This window comes from Bubalus kerabau, chromosome 22 (assembly GCF_029407905.1).
Source record: "Bubalus kerabau isolate K-KA32 ecotype Philippines breed swamp buffalo chromosome 22, PCC_UOA_SB_1v2, whole genome shotgun sequence".
Classification (NCBI taxonomy): Eukaryota; Metazoa; Chordata; class Mammalia; order Artiodactyla; family Bovidae; genus Bubalus; species Bubalus kerabau.
Window position 1 is genome coordinate 27712932 of NC_073645.1, and position 20167 is coordinate 27733098.

Sequence of the window (20167 nt, forward strand, 5' to 3'; positions counted from 1 at the left end):
GGGTTGGGAACCCCTGTTCCATGCAGCTGTCTCCACAATGCTCTCTCTCATCTGGTTTTTCTGGTTCAGAGCAACAGGTAGGCTTATGGAGGGGTAGGAAGAATTTGCATGTGGCTTGAGATGTAATGAGCTGTAAGACTCTCTCCCTTTACTGCCACCTGCCAGAGCTTTCCAGCTGCTGCTGCTGCTGCTGCGGCTGCTAAGTCGATTCAGTTGTGTCCGACTCTGTGCAACCCCATGGACGGCACCCCACCAGGCTCCCCCGTCCTTGGGATTCTGCAGGCAAGAACACTGGAGTGGGTTGCCATTTCCTTCTCCGATGCATGAAAGTGAAAAGTAAAAGTGAAGTCGCTCAGTCATGTCCGACTCTTCACGACCCCATGGACTGCAGACTACCAGGCTCCTCTGTCCATGGGATTTTCCAGGCAAGAGTACTGGAGTGGGGTGCCATTGAGCTTTCCAGGGCCAGTGCTAAATCCCTTGTGGTGATCAGGGAGCTTGGGGTGACCCATTTGTTAGAGTTGGTGATCAGGGCAGTTGGAGGTGGGCAGGAAGGTGAACCCCCCCTCCTACTAGAAAAAGGCAGTTACTAATAGAAGTCCCAGAAGAAAATCATGGATGAGAGGGTCTCATGGGTGCTGGAACTTGGGGACAGACAGCTCTCAATAGGAGTAGCAAGGCTGTGGGCTACTAGAGGGTGGGCACCTTATCTGACTGCTTCTCTGACGCATGGCAGAGTGTCTCACAGGGTGAATGATGGATGAATGGATGGCCACAGCATACAGGGCACCCACCCAGTCAGGCTTCTGGCTCCTGCTTCCCCTCCCAGGACCCTCTCCCTCACCCAGTGAACTTACGCTAATAATACCTGGTGTTCAACCTGCAGGAAATTGCCTACTTAACCAGGAAGCCCATGAAGATGTCCTGCTGAATGTATTCTTTTTCTCAAGGGGGTTTGAGTTTTTAAAGATGATAGTGAAGAGAGGGCAATGCTTTATCCAGGTTGGTAATTTTCTAATGCAATTTTCTCTACCTGTTTCCTCAAGATTTTAACTAATGTTCTGTAAAACTTTTGATTAAATCTTTTGTCAAGTGAATTTAAAAAACCTTGGCCATATCTGCAGCTCTTTCCTGAAGATTGAAAATGTACATCAGTGTACCAAAGGCTCTGAAACATCTTGTGGTTTAAAAATAACCTGTTTAATTGAAAAAAAAAAAAAAAACACAACAGTATTCTTGAAGTAGGGTTTACATGCAATAAAATTTGGTCATTTTAAGAGTGCAGTTGAATGAGTTTTGATGAATGTATATGCTTACTAACCAGTAGAACAATCAAGATATAGGACATTTCCATCAGCCCCGAAGGTCACTCATAACCCTTTGTAGTCAATCTGTTTCCCCAGCTCCCAACCCTTGGCAACCAGTGGTTTATTTTTCTTTAACTATAGCTTTGCCTTTTCTAGAGATTCACATCAATAGAATTGACAGTAAGTAGTCTTTTGTGTCTTTGGTTTCCTCCCCTTAGCATAATGCTTTTTGAGGTTCAATCCTGTTGTGTGTGTTGGAAATTTGTTTACTGCCAAGTAGCAGTCCATTGTATGGATGTATCTTTGTTAATCCACCCACCAGCTGATGGACATTTGGGTTATTTCCAGTTTTAGGTGGTTAAAAAGAAAAGTGCTGTGGATATTTGTGTACAAGGGCTCCTGTGGACATACATTTGTTTCTCTTAGGTAAACACTTAGGAGTGGAATTGTTTCATTTGATTTGCTCTTCTAAGAGGAAACGCAGCCCCTCCCCATCTCTGTCATCTCTGGTCTGCCCACAGTGGGGGAGCATCGACTCTGGTCTGGAGCCAGGCTCTGAGTCCCTTCTCGCTGCTTCAGCTCTGAGTCCCCTCTCGCTGCTTCAGCTCTGAGTCCCCCTCGCTGCTTCAGCTCTGAGTCCCCTCTCGCTGCTTCAGCTCTGAGTCCCCTCTCGCTGCTTCAGCTCTGAGTCCCCCTCGCTGCTTCAGCTCTGAGTCCCCCTCGCTGCTTCAGCTCTGAGTCCCCTCTCGCTGCTTCAGCTCTGAGTCCCCCTCGCTGCTTCAGCTCTGAGTCCCCTCTCGCTGCTTCAGCTCTGAGTCCCCCTCGCTGCTTCAGCTCTGAGTCCCCTCTCGCTGCTTCAGCTCTGAGTCCCCTCTCGCTGTTTCAGAGCCCAGACGGGACGGAGCCTCTGTTGCTGCTGTCACGAACGCCAACATTGTCATCAGCAGATGGTGGAGGAGAGAGGCTAATTGAGAACTCCCATAGCATAAAAAACAAAAACCAGCCAAAGGAACCCACAAGGGAACTGACAGCATTATCAGGCAAAATAAAGGAAGCAGCACCTGTCCCTGCCAGAACCGGAGCTGGGCTGCTGGGGAGGTGGCAGCTCCCGGGGGTGAACCTTGTGGGGAGGCGTTTTTCACCCCTCTCTGAGGGAGCTGACAGCTCGTCACAGGCTCCCACCGACCTCACCTGAAGAGAAGAAGACTGCAAGCGTTGGACCAGGGCTAGACTTTAAATGCTTAGGGAGCGACCCAACTTCCTTTTGTTTACTGTTGTCAGATTATCATTACAGACTCTTGTGATCAAGCTTGTTGATCAACACAGTAAGAAAAGCCACGTCCCGTATCCCACCCCCTGCTTTGTGTGGGGCGTGTACGTGGCACCACCTGGGATAAGCATATGTGGGCTGCCAGCTTCTCTGATGTGAGGACTTGGGCTGCGGGAGGCACGTGCCATTTGCAGTCAGAACCAAGAATTTAGACTCCTTCCCTCCCACTTAGCTCCACTTGGCTCTCAGGCCACGTTAACATCTGGAGAAGAACAGGGAAGAGACAGCTGTGTTTTGTAGCCGCCTTTCATGGGCATTCTGGGGTTTTTTGAAGAGAGCACAGATTTCTGGACTCAGACAGACCCAGGTTCCTGTCCTGGCCCTGTCACTGGCCAGCTGAGGCCAGGCCTCTCTCCGGTGACTTAGTTTCTTTGTCTTTAGAGTGGTGTTGGGCGGGGAGTATGCCTGCTTCTGTGGTGTTGAGAGCAGTTTGTAAGACACAGCATTTCCTGTGGATAAATGAGTGCCCAGGGGATATCAGGTGGAAATAGCAGATTGTAATCCTGAACTCCTGGGCCCACCCCCGTACATCCTCCCCCCAGCAACAGTGTATACCTGGCCAGGAGGCAAGAGAAAGAGGGGACGGAGGAGAGTGCTTGGGGGAAAAGAACCTGTGGTGAACCCCCTCTTCCAAACACCACACTCAGAATCCTGGAATCCGAAAACCCCAGGCTAAGAAGTTGCCTCAAAGGTCCTTTAGTCAACTGTCCACTCCATGCTGGAGGTGGTTTTTCAAAGTCCGTGCTGAATGGCCCTATGACTTTCCCTGGACCATCTTCAAAACAGAGCAGTGGGTGAGACCAAGGTCTCCATCACTTTCTCATCCTCGACCTTGGGCTAGGTCCTTGCCTGCTCCCTGCCTGGGTTTCCTCATCTGTAAAATAGGAACGCTGACAGTACAGACTTAGGCTGCTGTGAGGATGAGGTGGTCTGTATAAAGGGCCAGAAGTGGCCCTTGGTGAGAGGACCCCCTCAATACACATCACCTTTAAAGACTTGCCTTACTGTGTATGATGTTTTCGGGGATGAAGACTTGATATGGCCAGTGATACCCACACTGCCCCCCTGGCACCTCAGGGTAGCTTTTGGTCCAGGAAGGGAAGGTCTCCCTGTTCTACTTGAAATTTCCACTTCAGAGAATCTATTTATTATCCTCCTCCTCAGGCTTTCAGTTTTTCGTTTTTGTTTTTTCCTCCCTTAGAGAGCGATTATCTGTCCTCAGGGTCTTTTCCTTGGTTACAAGGAACACCTTATACCCAAGAGATTATTATTCAGTTCAGTTCAGTTGTGTCTGACTCTTTGTAACTCCATGGACTGCAGCACGCCAGGCTTCCCTGTCCATCACCAACTCCCAGAGCTTGTTCAAATTCATGTCCATCAGGTCGGTGATGCCATCCAACCATCTCATCCTCTGTTGTCCCCTTCTCCTTCTGCCTTCAATCTTCATCAGGATCTTTTCAAATGAGCCAGCTCTTCACATCAGGTGGCCAAAGTATTGGAGCTTCCGCTTCAGCGTCAGTTCTTCGAATGAATATTTAGAACTGATTTCCTTGAGGATTGACTGGTTTGATCTCCTTGCTGTCCAAGGGACTCTCAAGACCCCAGTTCAAAGGCATTCATTCTTCGGTGCCCAGCTTTCTTTATGGTCCAACTCTCACATCCATACATGACTACTGGAAAAATCATAGCCTTGACTAGACGGACCTTTTCTGGCAAAGTAATGTCTCTGCTTTTTAATATGCTATCTAGGTTGGTCATAGCCTTTCTTCAAAGAAGCAAGTGTCTTTTAATTTCATGGCTGCAGTCACCATCTTCAGTGATTTTGGAGCCCAAGAAAATAAAGTCTGCCACTGTTTCCATTGTTTCCCCATTTATTTGCCATGAAGTGATGGGACCAGATGCCATGATCTTAGTTTTTTGAATGTTGAGTTTTAAAGCCAACTTTTCCACTTTCCTCTTTCACTTTCATCAAGAAGTCTTTTAATTCCTCTTTGCTTTCTGCCATAAGGGTGGTGTCATCTGCATATCTGAGTTTATTGATATTTCTCCTGGTATCTGGATTCCAGCTTGTGCTTCATCTAGCTCGACATTTCACATGATGCCTATTATTAGCTCAAAACATATGAAATTGCCATTTTGTATTTCAAGAGCTCCTGAATGTCAGCCAGTTCATATGGTCTCACGTAACATGAAGTTGGGCTTCCCTGGTGGCTCAATTAGTAAAGAATCTCCTACAATGCAGGAGACCTGGATTTGATCCCTGGGTTGGGAACAAACTCTGGAGGAGAGCCTGGCAACCCACTCCAGTATTCTTGCCTGCAGAGTCCCCATGGATCCTGGAGGGCCGCCATCCATGGGGTTGCAAAGAGCTGGACGTTACTAAGCAACTAAACACTGCTGCTGCTGCTAAGTCACTTCACTCGTGTCTGACTCTGTGTGACCCCATAGACGGCAGCCCACCAGGCTCCCCTGTCCCTGGGATTCTCCAGGCAAGAACACTGGAGTGGGTTGCCATTTCCTTTTCCAATGCATGAAAGAGAAAAGTGAAAGTGAAGTTGCTCAGTTGTGTCCGACTCTTAGCGACCTCATGGACTGCAGCCTACCAGGCTCCTCTGTCCATGGGATTTTCCAGGCAAGAGTACTGGAGTGGGGTGCCATTGCCTTCTCCAAACTAAGCACTGCACAGCATCAAGTCACAGAAGCAGCACTGCCTTTGGGATTTCCTAGTCACTTTGGGCACCTGATTCTGGGCCCTATCCCAGATCTGAGTGGGTGCCCAGGAATCTGCATTCCTAATGGTCCACTGATACAGTGGAAAAGATCCTGGCCTGGGAAACAGGACATCCAGGTTCGAGGAGCCATCCTGTGTCTGGCTGGTCATGCAACCTTGGGCAGTCACTTTATGTCTCTTGGTCTCAGCTCTGTTACCTCCACACAGAAACCTCCAGAAGATGATCTCTAAGATCACTCCCAACCTTGACCTTCTATGGTTTGTGAAATATTTATTGGGTGTCCACTAGGATCCAAAGGTCACCAAAAATTACAAGGGATTTACACTTGTTGGGGAGATCCAAAGCCATGAGATGGAGCAATATCACATGGAATATAATACAGTATGATGATGGAGGTGATTTCACTCTGGAATCAAGGGTGAGCCATAAATGCCCATTACTGACATAGAAACTCATAGGAGGATGGGGCAGGCTTCCTAAAGGAAAGGTGGAGGGACTTCAGCCAGGCTTTGGGCTGAGAGAAGGAAGATCACCTTACTTTCATTTCTCTGGGTATTCCCAGCACACCAGCTCCTAAACTTTCCATAGCCTTGAGTTACTTCATTTTTTCATTTACTTATTCATTCATCTGTCTATTCATTCACTGTATCCATAGATACATGTTGGGTGCTTACATATAGTGAACAAGGTAAATCAGTTCTGGCCTTTATGGAACCTAACCACATAATGGACGGATCCAACAAAAATGAACACACAACTCAAAGCAGGAGATGCGGCACGAATGAAGATAATTGAACTAGGGTGAAACAATAGTGACTGTGGTATCTTGGGCTGGGGGAGGTCAGAAAAGGCTCTCCAAGGACGTGACACTGAAGCCGAGATCTGAAAGTCAAGAAGGAGCCCGCAGGATCTTTCAGAGAACAGAGTGCCCTAGCTAGAGAAAACTGCTAATGCAAAGGGTCCATGGTGGGGATTAACTGGAAGAAAGAAAAGCCAGGTAGTGTGGGGGGAGTGAGGTGGGAGATGGGCGGGTGGTACAGATATATCTGGTGAAGCAGGCAGGGTCAGAATGTAAAGGGTTTCATAAAAAAGGATAAGGATTTTATGGTTTATTCTAAGTGCAACAGGGAACCACTGAATGGCTCTAAGTAGAGGAACATAATTTGACTTATATTTTTGAGAGATCTCTCCAGCTACAGGATGAAGAATGATGGGAAGGAGGCAACAATGAGAATAGGAGGCTGGGTGAGGTTAGTGCCGTGGTCCAGATAAGTGATGGCGATGGTGTAGACTAGAGCAATAGCTGAAGAGTGGGGTGCAGGTGTTAAATACTCAGGGTGGGGAGAGTGGGATAGAGAGATGCCAAGGTAGGGGAAGGTCTCAGTCTTTAAAGCAGTGTTTCTCAAAGTCTTCTTCCTGTCCTCGAGGGGGTTGTTGTGTACGCGCATCAAGAATGTAAACACGGTGTCAGTTCAGCAGTGATTCTTGTCTTGGTTTCCCTTGGAAAGTGAACAGCACATTGTTGCTGGAGGAATGTGGGGGACATGCTCTCCTCTACCGATGGACACAGGATTTTTGTGTCCTGATTATTCTACAAATCCTGACTGTGAGGGAGGGTGGCTGCCCAAGTGATAGGCACCATGTATAACTACAGCCCAATGTGACCTATTGAATGCTCATTCTTGCTATTTTGACCCCCAAAGGACATTTTGATTCCATGTTTATAAATAAGATCATTTTAATCGGAATTTAAAAAAAAAACTATTTTTGTCCACACTCTGTGTCTCATATAATCTTAGGTCCATCATCAAAGATCGAACCCAGGCCCTTGACACTGAGAGTGTGGAGTCCTAACTACTGGACTGCTAGGAAATTCCCCAAATTTAGCTTCTTGATCATCTTTCGCTATCCGGTAATATCTAAAAATTTCCAATAATTTGGCTTTCATTTCCATTTCATTATGAGAAGTTCTATTTCCAATATATTGTACAATAAATACATATTTGATTTATTATGCAGGTGTTTTTTTGGACCATTTCAAATGTTAGTTCTTGCCATAATAATTTTATTCTTTTCGGGTCCAGTTTTCTCAGGGTCAATTTTGTAAATCTAAATTTGGTCAAGGAGATAAGACTCTTCAGTTGTATTTTAATTATAAGGAAATTTATCACGTGCAGCTTGAGCTCCTGTCAGTTTTACTTTCTGCCCTTTTTTCCCCAGTTCTAGTCACTATAAATTGAGGAGAGTTAATAGTTGTATTTGTATTCCAGCTCGTCTACGAGGATCTTGCCGGCTATTGTCTCAGGTATACCAGAACTGTTCATGTACCTCAGCAGTCCCGGTGGGCCACGAGTATCCAGGCCCTGGAGATAGGCTGACCGGTTACAAGCCCCGGCTTCACTGCCTTCAAGCTGGGTGGCCTGGGCCTAGTTTTGTCACCTGAAAATTGGAGTGATGGTGGGAGTGTCCACTACGTAGGTTTCTGCTGCAGTGAGATTCAAAATGATGAATGTGCAGCAAGCACTTGTCACTCTGCATCAGTCAATGAACCCCATTCATTGTTCTGGTGAAGGCAGGATCTAACCATGTGTCAGGAAGGCCAGAGTGGGTGCAGGGTATGTCAGCTGCCCCACGTCCCCTTGATATCTTTTTCCTCTCTTTTACTGTCAGTTTCCATCACCCTCAGAAGCCTCTTGGGCTCTCACTCCCATTGAGTTTTTTCCAAATGGGATCTACAACCTGCAACAGAGTCAAGTGGAAATTCTTTAAAGTGCAGACTTCTGTTGAGCTAGAATCTTTTATTTCTGGCCCATAAATCTGCATTTTAACATAGTCCCAGGTGTTTCTGATGCACACTGGGATATGCAAGAGATTTAGACCCTTATCCCTAGATATCCTCTATGGCTGAAGAGTAATCTGCTCTGCCTGTCAGACCAGGTGTCCCACCTTCAAGGTAACCCTGAATTGCTCTCCACCTAAGGTTTTTAGCAATAGCTTCCAACCTGGAAGCACTCAAGAAAGGCCAGAAGAACTTGACTACCTTTCCAGGGCTCCTAGGGTCTGAAAGCTACCATCTGTGTCAGATCCATAGGCTTCATCTTACCCATAATTTTAATTGCTGCTGAATAGAAGCAATTCTATCATTGTTAGCTTTCTAAGGTATAGTCCAACAAAATTATCAATGAATGTTCTGGTTTCACATCAATGGTAGTTTATTGAATGGAAAACAAATCAATGTACCCATATCCAGTATGAATATATCTGAGGTTCACCCTCTCGATTTGCAACCAGTCAAATTTACAGTGCTTACAACAGAGGAGTTTCTGGTCCCATGACCCACCAAGGACAACGTGGATTCTTTAGAGGGTCAAGTTGGCAGACAGGGAGAGAAAATGTTTGACAAGGTGCTATGTTCTTTGTCTCTGTGTAAGGCTGACACTGCTAATCTATTGCTGCCCAGTTCCCATGAACCTGATGGACAGCCAGAGCTGATGCTTTACATGTAATACTTTACCTGTAATCATACTTTATATGTAATCATCTTCTGCATCAGTTGGTAAATAGCTGCTGCTGGAGGAAAAGGGGATGACAGAGGATGAGATGGCTGGATGGCATCACTGACTCGATTGACGTGAATTTGAGTGAACTCCAGGAGATGGTGATGGACAGGGAGGCCTGGCGTGCTGCGATTCATGGGGTCGCAAAGAGTCGGACATGACTGAGCAACTGAACTGAACTGAGATTATTTGCTTGGACCTCCCATAACTGACCTAGCAACTGAAGAGTTAACATCCAAACTATCAGGGGGCCAAGAAGAGCTGATTGGTGGGTTGTTAAATATTTTGAATACCCCCCTGGGGAACAGTTTTACACTCTTTCTCAATAGAATACTCCAGGCAGTCATTACCAATTGATCAAAGTTGGTAGTTAAGATAAAATTTATTTACCATCCAGGGATTACGGTCTTATCTCCCCCCAGGGTATTTGGTTTTATACAGTGTGCTCTGGAAGTTAAAGAACAAGGCTTCCAGGACTGGACCTCTAATGCTGTAACTTCAAGAGCTGGACGTGAATGAACCTGGGGGCTGACAGCCTCACGTTTCCTTCTCTGACCTAGACTGGTTTTGACCCTTGAGCGTGAGATAGGGTTATAGAATGTACCTCAAACCTCAGCCCTACCAAGGCTTCCAGCAGAGCAGAGACATCTCTTCCAGGTCTGCATTCAGACTCAGCATACTCCAGTGTAGAAGCCAGGACATCAGCAGTTTCTCTGAAACACATTTTGATTTTTAGGGGAATGAAGGGACCTGTGCTGCCTATAGATGGCAAAGGTAGCTTAGCATCTGAACAGTGTAACTTATGCCCTTAAAAATCCTATGTAAAAATAATTCTGCCATATAAATCATTTTTCTTTTCCATAAGTAGCAAAGTGCCCCCTGGTTTTAAAATGAATATAGTCATGTTATCCCCAGTGACAATCTGGGAAAAAGTAGAGCTGCTATGAAGAAAAGAACTCATAGGGATATGAGCAGAGAGGACACGAGATGGTACCTTTGGCATAAATGACCATATATGAATTAGATGGTCCATGGGAAGAACCCCATGAGGGCTGCTGGTACTGTTGGAGTGGGATGGGTGGGAATAGTTACTCTCTCCAGGATCTCTTTGTTTGCATGAAAGACTTAGAGTTGACACAATCCCCATTTCATCAGTGAGATGACTGAAGTCCAGAGGGGTTCACTGACTTTTCCAAGATCGCACAGCCTGGCCAAGACAGATGCAGTATCAATAGCATCCTGACCGTGCATTCTATTCACTTAGACAACATGGCAAGGTAATTTATCCTTTTCTTGATAACCCAGAGGTATCATTAGGAACACTAATTACCATATAACATTGCAATATAAGACTGACTGGGGTATGTGGGTCTTGTTGCTTCTATACTAAGGGGGCTTATTTAGTGCTATTTTGGGGTCTCGGTACTTTTTACATCTGTCTTCATTATCATCAATCTCTCATTGTGGCTACTTCAAACAAATCATCTAAAGTCTACCCCCCCTCCCCAACATTGTTGATTGCAAAAGTACAACAGCAATTTAATTTTACATAATAACACTCCCAGCATGGCTGTTGGTGATTTCCCCAGTTCCATTTGCATTCTTCACATTTTCAGCATCTCTCTCGGGCACTGCAGTGTTCTTGGAGGAAGCCTCTCAGCATTACGGAAAGAGCAGGGTTCAATCCCGCAACTAGCAGTGAGACTGTGGGAAAGTTTCTCAGCTTCACTGAGCCCTGGAATCCCTTGGTCTTTCAGGAAGAATGTGAGGTTCAAATACCTGCATAGAGTTGTCTTTTAGCAAAGTCTAGTTTCCTTTCTTCATTAGAGGCCTGTTCTACCTTTGCCTTTTATTAGGGTTGGTTATGGGCATATCTGGAGAAGGTGATGGCACCCCATTCTAGTACTCTTGCCTGGAAAATCCCATGGACGGAGGAGCCTGGTAGGCTGCAGTCCATGGGGTCGCTAAGAGTCGGACATGACTGAGCGACTTCACTTTCATGCATTGGAGAAGGAAATGGCAACCCATTCCAGTGTTCTTGCCTGGAGAATCCCAGGGACGGGGGAGCCTGGTGGGCTGCCATTTATGGGGTCGCACAGAGTTGGACATGACTGAAGCGACTTAGCAGCAGCAGCATGGGCATATCTGTCCTCTTTGGTAGAATTCAGGCTCCTTGAGGTTGGTGACCTTGTTTCCTAAATCTGGGTTCCCCCCTTTCCCGCCTCTCCTACCACCACACTTGCTAGGCTTGATTGCTGTTTTTGTTGGCTCAGTTGCTAAGTAATGTCTGACTCTTTGCAACCCCATGAATTGCAGCACACCAGTCTTCCCGTCCTTCACTATCTTCAAGAGTTTGCTTGGACTCATGCCCATTGAGTTGGTGATGCCATCCAACCAACTTATCCTCTGCTACCCTCTCTTCCTTTTGCCTTCAATCTTTCCTGCATCATTGTCTTTTCCAATGAGTTGGCTCTTTGCCTCAGGTGGCCAAAGTATTTGAGCTTCAGCTTCAGTCCCTCCAATGAATATTCAGGGTTGATTTCCTTTAAGATTGACTGGTTTGACCTCCTTGCTATCCAAATGACTCTCAAGGGTTTGCTGTAGGCTCTCCATTAATGCTGGTAGAATGGAGAATATTGTAGGTCAGTAAGTTCTGTGGAATGGCTGTGTTGTCTCCTGCAGGCTCAGGGATACAGGCCCTGGGGAGGCCTTTTCCTCTTTTCTGTGTCCTGGGAGGTATAGTTCCTGGAGCTCTGACCTCCACATATGTGGGACGCCTCAGAAAGTTTTGATGCTGAAAACTTGACCTCTGTGTACCGGTGCCAAGTCAAATCTTAGAAAAAGAGTTTTGGATCAAATAGAAAGGAATAGCTTTGTTGCTTTTCCATGCAAAGGGGAAAACAATGGGGTCATGCCCTCAAAAACTGTGTGCCAACCCAGGAGGATTTGGTGAGGAGTTTTATAGCAGTGGTTCAAGAGTAGGCTTGCTGATGGGGATCAGGGTGTGTATGGAGCCTGTGTCCCTTTAATCTGGTTTCAGCATTCTGAGGAATGTCTGTGATTCTCAGAATTATCAAACTGTGACCTTCTTTCTGGAATGTAGAATACTTCCTCAAATATTTAACATCATCCATTTGTTGGGGGTTTTAGTTCTGCAGAAGAGTTCAAAGACATTGTTATGTGTATCCCTTGAAGTGGAATCAGGGTCTTGTCCTAAGGCTTCTCTATTATCAGATAGGCAGATGATACCACTCCTATGGCAGAAAAGAAAGAACTAAAGAGCCTCTTGATGAAAGTGAAAGAGGAGAGTGAAAAAGTTGGCTTAAAAGTTAACATTCAGAAAACTAAGATCATGGCATCTGGTCCCATCACTTCATGGCAAATAGATGGGGAAAGAGTGGAAACAGTGACAGACTTTATTTTGGGGGGCTCCAAAATCACTGCAGATGGTGACTGCAGCTATGAAATTAAAAGATGGCTGCTCCTTGGGGGGAAAAAAAAAAGTTATGACCAACCTAGACAGCATATTAAAAAGCAGAGACATTACTTTGCTAATAAATGTCCATCTAGTCAAAGCTATGGTTTTTCCAGTGGTCATGTATGGATGTGAGAGTTGGACAGTAAAGAAAGCTGAGCACCAAAGAATGGATGCTTTTGAGCCGTGGTGTTGGAGAAGACCCTTGAGAGTCCCTTGCACAGCAAGGAAATACAACCAGTTCATCCTAAAGGAAATCGGTCCTGAATATTCATTGGAAGGACTGATGGTGAAGCTGAAACTCCAATCCTTTGGCCACCTGATGTGAAGAACTGACTTATTTGAAAAGCCCCCAGTGCTGGGAAAGATTGAGGGAGGGTGGAGAAGGGGACAGCAGAGGATGAGATGGTTGGATGAGGATGAGATGTTTGGATGGCATCACCGACTCAATGGACATGAGTTTGAGTAAACTCTGGGAGTTGGTGATGGAAAGGGAGGCCTGGCGTGCTGCAGTCCATGCAGTTGCAAAGAGCTGGACACGACTGGCTGAGCGACTGAACTGAACTGAAGGGATTGTCTCTTGACTGCCCCTCCCTTGTTTCGGCATCTCCTCCCTTCCTTGATTAGCAATTGTTTGAAACTGCCCTTTGGAACTCTGGAAGGTCTTGGAGACTGAAGCCTATTTCCTACAATCAAGAAACAGGGGACACAGAAAAGTGTCCATGCCCAGGAGCCCCACAGGGTCCTGCTTGATTTTCTTATGATCTCTCTTTGGAAAGCGGCCCCATGGCAGAGAGTCCTTCTCCTCAGGGAGAATCAGACTCAGAGGACTGATTTCAAAGCGCTTGTAAAATAAGCCAGGCTGCTCCTTCCCTGGGGGCACAGCAAACGGCAAGGAAGTCTCCAAGGCAGTTAGTAATGACTTTGAGGACTCTGAGAGTTTCTTAGGCTTCAGCCAGTCTCTTCATTCCTTAGCAGCAGGTTTAGTAGCCTAATCAAGAGCCCTGCCCATTCTATACACTGCTGGTTGTGTGGATGCAGAGGGGGCTGGTGGAGGGACTGAGATGAGGCAAGAGAAGCCTCAGAAGAGAGCTGAGAGAGCAAGATTGGGGACATTCCAGACAGAGGGAGAGAGAGGAGTCTGCTGTGCTCCCTGCACCTGGGTTCCTCAAGATGCTGCTCTTGACAGCAAACCTCCTCTCTCCTCCAGTCATTTCCAGTGGGCTTTCAGTTGAGTTCAGTCACTTGGTTGTGTCCTATTTTTTGCAACCCCAAGGACTGCAGCACACCAGGCCTCCCTGTCCATCACCAACTCCCGGAGCTTGCTCAAACTCATGTCCATTGAGTCGGTGATGCCATCCAACTATCTCATCCTCTGTTGTCCGCTTCTCCTCCTGCCTTCAATCTTTCCCAGCATCAGGGTCTTTTCTAATGAGTCAGTTCTTCACATCAGGTGGCAAAGTATTGGAGTTTCAGCTTCAGCATCAGTCCTTCCAATGAACATTCAGGACTGATTTCCTTTAGGATGGACTGGTTTGATCTCCTTGTGGTGCAAGGGACTCTCAAGAGTCTTCTCCAACACCACAGTTCAAAAGCATCCATTCTTCTGTGCTCAGCTTTCTTTACAGTCCAATTCTCACATTCATACACGACTACTGGAAAAACCATAGCTTTGACAAGACAGACATTTTTCAGCAAAGTAATGTCTCTGCTTTTTAATATGCTGTCTAGGTTGGTCATAGCTTTTCTTCCAAGGAGCAAGTGTCTTTTAATTTCAAGGCTGCAGTCACCATCTGCAGTGATTTTGGAGCCTCCCAAAATAAAGTCTGTCACTGTTTCCACGGTTTCCCCATCTATTTGCCATGAAGTGATGGGACCAGATACCATGATCTTAGGTTTCTGAATGTTGAGTTTTAAGCTAGCTTTTTCACTCTCCTCTTTCACTTTCATCAAGAGGCTCTTTAGTTCTTCTTCACTTTCTGCCATAAGGGTGGTGTCATCTGCATATCTGAGGTCATTGATATTTCTCCTGGTAATTTTGATTCCAGCTTGTGCTTCATCCAGCCTGGCATTTCGCATGATGTACTCTGTATATAACTTAAATGAGCAGGGTGACAATATACAGACTTGATGTACTCCTTTCCCAGTTTGGAACCAGTCTGTTGTTCCATGTCTGGTTTTAACTGTTGTTTCTTAACCTGCATGCAGATTTCTCAGGAGGCAGGTATGGTGATCTGGTATTCCCATCTCTTAAAGAATTTTCCACAGTTTGTTGTGATCTACAGAGTCAAAGGCTTTCAGGACCCATTATAAACAGACCCCAGCTAATTTCTTCTTTGAATAACCTATGGGTCATGTGGCAGATTTCTTGAGAACCAGAAGCCGTGTTTCCATTCTTATCTCCCCACTTATGCACACTACAGGGTGGGGCAAGGAAGAGATGCTGGAGGGCTGGTAGGTGATGTTTAATGACTGATGAGCTTGGGTGGCACCAGACTGGGCATGGAGATAGTGTTTGCCCACAGAAATGACAACACTGCTTGGACATTTTAGGGACAAAAAGCCTGTATATGTGTCTATTTATGAGTCTGGTCCCTTAAACATATCATTTATGACATAGTTTGCAGTGGTTTTGCAAAAGAAAATCCATTTGAATACAGTATTCTCAGATTGCCCTGTTCACTTAGTAATTAAGATATATTACCCTTGTAGATTACTTGAGCCTTATAGTTTTTGGGTTTTCAGCTCTCTCCAAAGCTCCTCCAGACCCCTGCCAAGGAGACGTGTGGGGAAGGTTGTAAATGCCTTTGCTGCATCTTTCTGCCTAAGTATTTGCAGCAGATTTTATGGAGCTTGTAAATAGGAACTGATTTTCTTTTACATATGTGAGTCAGCCTTATTTGGGTCTAAAGTGGACTTTATGAACCTGCACGGATTAGAATAAACACTGCACCCAGCAATCAGTTCTATATTTTGTTCTTAAATAGGCTAGGCTTTTTTGTAAGTGTGTATATGTATGTGTGTATATGAGAACTGAATATTAAGAAAAAAATCAAGTGTGAATACTACTGGCTTATGTGAAGCTGACTGATCTGAGGATGGGCCTGGGAGAATTCCTGGCCAAGTGGAGCCACAGCCAACAGCTAAGGGATCTCTTTTTCCCCTGGAAGTCATTGTTTCTTTACCTATTAAATGGATAGCATGGGTCTCCACAAAACCCTAGGATGGTTGTGCAGATCAAAGGAAGCAGGAAAGCACAAGGCTCTAGCAAAGTGCTGGTGTCTGGCTGGGACTCGGTAAATACCTACTACTCATGGAATCTCAGCCTGGAAGGGACTGGAAGTTTCTGGAGGAGAAAGACTTGTGTCTTCTGCTGTGTCCCTGACAGTTTCCAGGAAGTCTAGGGTCAAAGAAATAATAATAGGTTTTTACATTGAATGAAAGTATCAAAGTCCTGCTAAAGAAAAGCTCCCATTCAAAACTGTTGTCCTGGATCATGATCAGTAATAGAGGAGTGAGATAGGAGGGATGGTAGAGGACAGGGCCTCTCAAGCCAGACTGCTTGGGTTTGTGTCTCAGCTCAGGCACTTGAGGAGCTATGTGACCCTGGACATGTCATTTAGCCTCTCTGTGCCTCAATCTCTTCACCTGTAGGATGGGTATAATCAATACCAATGTTCTAGTGATAGTGTATGGACATGTATTATAGTTACAGATGTAAGTAAAATGCTTAGTGTGCCTGGCACACAGTGTTATTATTATCATTATCTTTATCTGTATTAATAGTGGTTAAAAAAGGGGATTTTGTTGATAGAGAGACTTGGACTTGAGTTTTAGCATTGCCACTTACCAGCTTCATGACCTTGGATAATTATTCAACCTTTCTAAGTCTCTGTTCCCTCATCTGTTATTTGGGATGTCTCTTCTCCTGGGGTTATTAGGAGCATCAAATGAGATAAGATGTTTAAAGTATTGAGCCTTGCGCCTGTCATAGAAAAAGCACTTAATCAATGTTATCTATTTTATTAGCACAAGAACTACTTGAATTTAATACCATTCATTCAACAAATACCAATGAAGCTGGTGTGGAGTGTAGGCCTGGTATGGAATGAGGTTTCTTCCTTCTCTAATGAGGGAACATGGACATCTTTTCTGTTTTGGATGAATATTTGCTTCTTCCATTGTAGTTAGAACATTGTAAGATTGCACGAAAAAATCTGGAGAAGAGACTAAAGGTGGGGCAACTTGAAGCCTCAAAAGGCAGTTTGGCTCTGAGAATTAGTGCTCTCGTGGGGAGACCCAGGTACGAAGCAGTTGCATATTAGGAACCTGGGACCAAAGCCTGTGGGGACTTCCAGGGTGACCACCCATCCTGGTCTTTGCCACCTACTGGTAACTGTGTCCCCCTTCACTTGAAAACTCCTAAGTTAGATGTTAAATTATCCGATTCCTCATACTTGAGCTACTTAAGAGAAACACCCCCCTGTATCTCAAAGGGGTGTGGCTGGAAGCACCAAGAGGCCCTGTCTGACTTTGGGAAGGCAGCCTGGCATTTTGTTGGGTCGAGGGGGTGAGGGGGCTTCTCAGGTGTGGTAGGGGAGGCCACAGGAGGGGAGACCATGGAGAACCCATTTCCTTCCCTCACCTGGAAGCATGTGGATGTTTCCTTTTTCCTCTCTTTTTCCAGGTCAGCACACATTATGGGAACTTTGTCATCTTCCTGGATTCTGAAAGTGAGTGGCTACTTGCTAGAGGGAGAGTGGTGCAGAGAGGACAAATTAAAATGACAACAGAACAACAAAAACCCATATAAAATAAATAAGCCACTAGCTCCAAGGAAGAAACTTCTGGGCTTAATTTGCATCCTGTTCTCTCCTGATTGTTTGTTGCCAATGTTGTCATTGGGGGAAGGGAAGTGGTTGCTGGAGGGGTGCTCGCCTGCCCAGCTCTTGAGTTCTCACTTCTGCTTTTCAGCTCAGTGATGAGGACAGCCTGGATGGAGGGGGATAGGACCACAGGAGAGGAGGCATTGGCTAAATGTTTTAGAGCAGTGCTCACTGAGACTCTTGTTAAAAAATAATTACATATAAATAGCAAACTAGAGATCCCCCAAGATTTCTGCAGTGCTGATGTGTTACTTTTAGTAGCAGGACAAAAAAAAAAAATAGTTGTTGAAGACTAATAAGATCCCCTGGAGGAGGACAGGGCAACCCATTCCAGTATTCTTGCCTGGAGAATCCCATGGACAGAGGAGCCTGGTGGGCTACATTCCATAGGGTTGCAATGAGTCGGACACCACTGAAGAGACTTAGCATGCATGCATGCAAGATTAATAGTAAAGCTTATATAATAATAACAGTGTGCCAGATTTTCATCAGAGTCTTTCACATGTGTTTACTTCTCTAATCCTCACAGCAAACCTCCAAGTTGGCCATATCATCATCCTCTGTTTCCAGATGTGGACCCTGAGGCATAGAGAGCTTCAGTAACTTGCCCAAAGTCATATGTCTGCTCAGTGGCAGAGATTCTACCTGGGCAGCCAGTCTCCATAGCTAAGTTCTTAAGCAAACTCTGTATCACCTTTTGGGCTGAAAGTCAGGCTGAGAACAGGAAACTGAGGCACAGAAAGGTGAGGCTTAAGTTACACAGCTAGGAGGTGGGAGCAGGACCCAAGCTCAGCTGTGCCACGCTCCAGAGTTGTTAATGCTTAACAGTTATTAATGCTTTTTCTCTTTCTCATTGGGTTCCCCAAAGGATTGTTGTGAAGGTCAAATGAGACACAGCACATGGTACGTAGGTGTGTTTGTATGTTAAGCTGCTTAGTCGTGTTCGACTCTGTGTGACCCAATGGACTGCAGCCCGCCAGGGTCCTCTGTCCATGGGGATTCTCCAGGCAAGAATACTGGAGTGGGTTGCCCTGCCCTTCTCCAGGGGATCTTCCCAACCCAGAGATTGAATCCAGGTCTCCCACATTGCAGGAGGATTGTTTACTGACTGAGCCCCCAAGGAAGTCAGTTGTAAAGTACCAAACAAGCTGTCATTCAGACACTAGATCTGAAGACGGGGGGAAGACACTTTCCTTGTGTCCAGGATGGCTTAGGCAGAGGCTGGTGGACAGAAACCTGCACGCTGGCAGCAAGTGGACCCAGCAGCGGAGATATAAGGCGTGAAGGGAAATCGGGTGGGGTCCTAAAACCAGGCAGGCTGGAGGAGGGGAGTGTTCCTCTTCTAGTGCTAGATGATCGAGCCAAGAGATCCAGCCCTCTCTCATCTGTGCCCGTGGCTCAGAGAGCCCAGGGGTAATAAAGCAGCATCACCATCGGGGACAATGACAGCAACTTTCTTTTAGCCAAAGACATTCGATCTTCTCCCTCTCACCAAACTGTCCTTTCTTCAGGCTGTTTCCAAGCCTCTCCCCAGGTTATGAGCTCTTTGCAGGCACCTCTGCAGTGGGGTCCTAATTTGCATCTTATATGGACATCTTTATCTTGAGCTACAGGGCTCCTCTGAGATGCAATCTACCTATAGAAACACACTTACTGTGGATCTTGAAAGTGGTACAGAGACTGATGGCTCCTTCCCTCCTCCCTTCCAACCTTTCCCCCCTCACCCCCCCCACCCCCAGTTTTCCCAAATCCTGGCACCTGCTAAAGGCTCAGTTGTTTCCCAGGGGGGCACATATGCCTGTCTTTCTCTTCAGGCTGACTTATTGTACACGCCTTTCATCTGCTCAGAATCTGATTTAAATATGAACCCATAGAGCCCCGAACACCCAGCCCTCAGAAGAGCTGTAACTTTGTTATATTTTATTTTGCCCAATCACAGCAGTTATCTTACTCTCCTCTGCTCGGCAAGGTCCTGTCAAAAGAAACTAAATGACAACCTTTGGAAAGAGAGCAACCTTAATCACGTGAAAGTAATTAATTTTTAATCCACCACCCTGCAGCTGTCCCCTAGTTATTTGTGAATATGTATCAAGCCCAAACTTTGAAATTTTGATAATTGGCTTCTTGTCATTTCATTATTTCTCCTTCTCTTCTGGGTCTGATATGTGTGAAAAGTTTCCCAAGAATATATCCAGTAAGTGCATCCTAGACTGAAAGATAGGCACAGTTAAGTGCAGTATAGTAAAGCATCCGTTATTCGCCTATTTAATGAATGTTATTTGAACGTTTTCATTGTTTCAGGTACTGGATGAGGTGCTGGTGACGCAGTAATAAGGAAGGTCAGCGTCTCTGGCCTCACAAACATACTGGCTAGTGGAGCAGAAGTCAATGAAAGAGCAAATAAAGGCATTTTACACATTGTGATAAATTCTGGGAGTGCAGCAAGTGGAGATATTATGATACAATATGGCCGTCCCAGTACAGAGCATGGTGAACTGATCAATGTCTAGTTTCCAGAAAATATAATTCTCTGAATGCAGCCTAAAACTGCATTTGTGTTGTTTCTTTTTTTATTAGCCACCTTACACTTTTTTATCTGCATTGAGCCAAAATAAAATTTTTATTATACAAAGTATTTTCAGTAAATACTTATTATACAAAGTAACTGCAGCAAATGTGTAAAATAGAAAGAAGAATGTGACCTGTATTATCACCACTGAGAGTTACTGCTACCTTTTGTATCTTCTTTCTATTAATAACTATGTTTATGTATGTGTCTTATAATTTTATAAACTGGTTTGATCCACTTAAGAAAATGTTACATGTTATTTCCCCTCACGTCAGGAAGTATCCTATATTATCATCCATAGTGGTGACATC

General features: G+C 45.4%; 1 long non-coding RNA gene across 1 annotated transcript; it reads left to right on the forward strand.

Moving 5' to 3' along the window:
* Nucleotides 1-492: 492 nt before the first annotated feature.
* On the forward strand, nt 493-19922 carry LOC129636631 (uncharacterized). Its single transcript, XR_008707046.1, has 2 exons — nt 493-1002; nt 19589-19922. It is a non-coding gene; the product is annotated as an uncharacterized LOC129636631 (long non-coding RNA).
* The last annotated feature ends 245 nt before the right edge of the window (nt 19923-20167 follow it).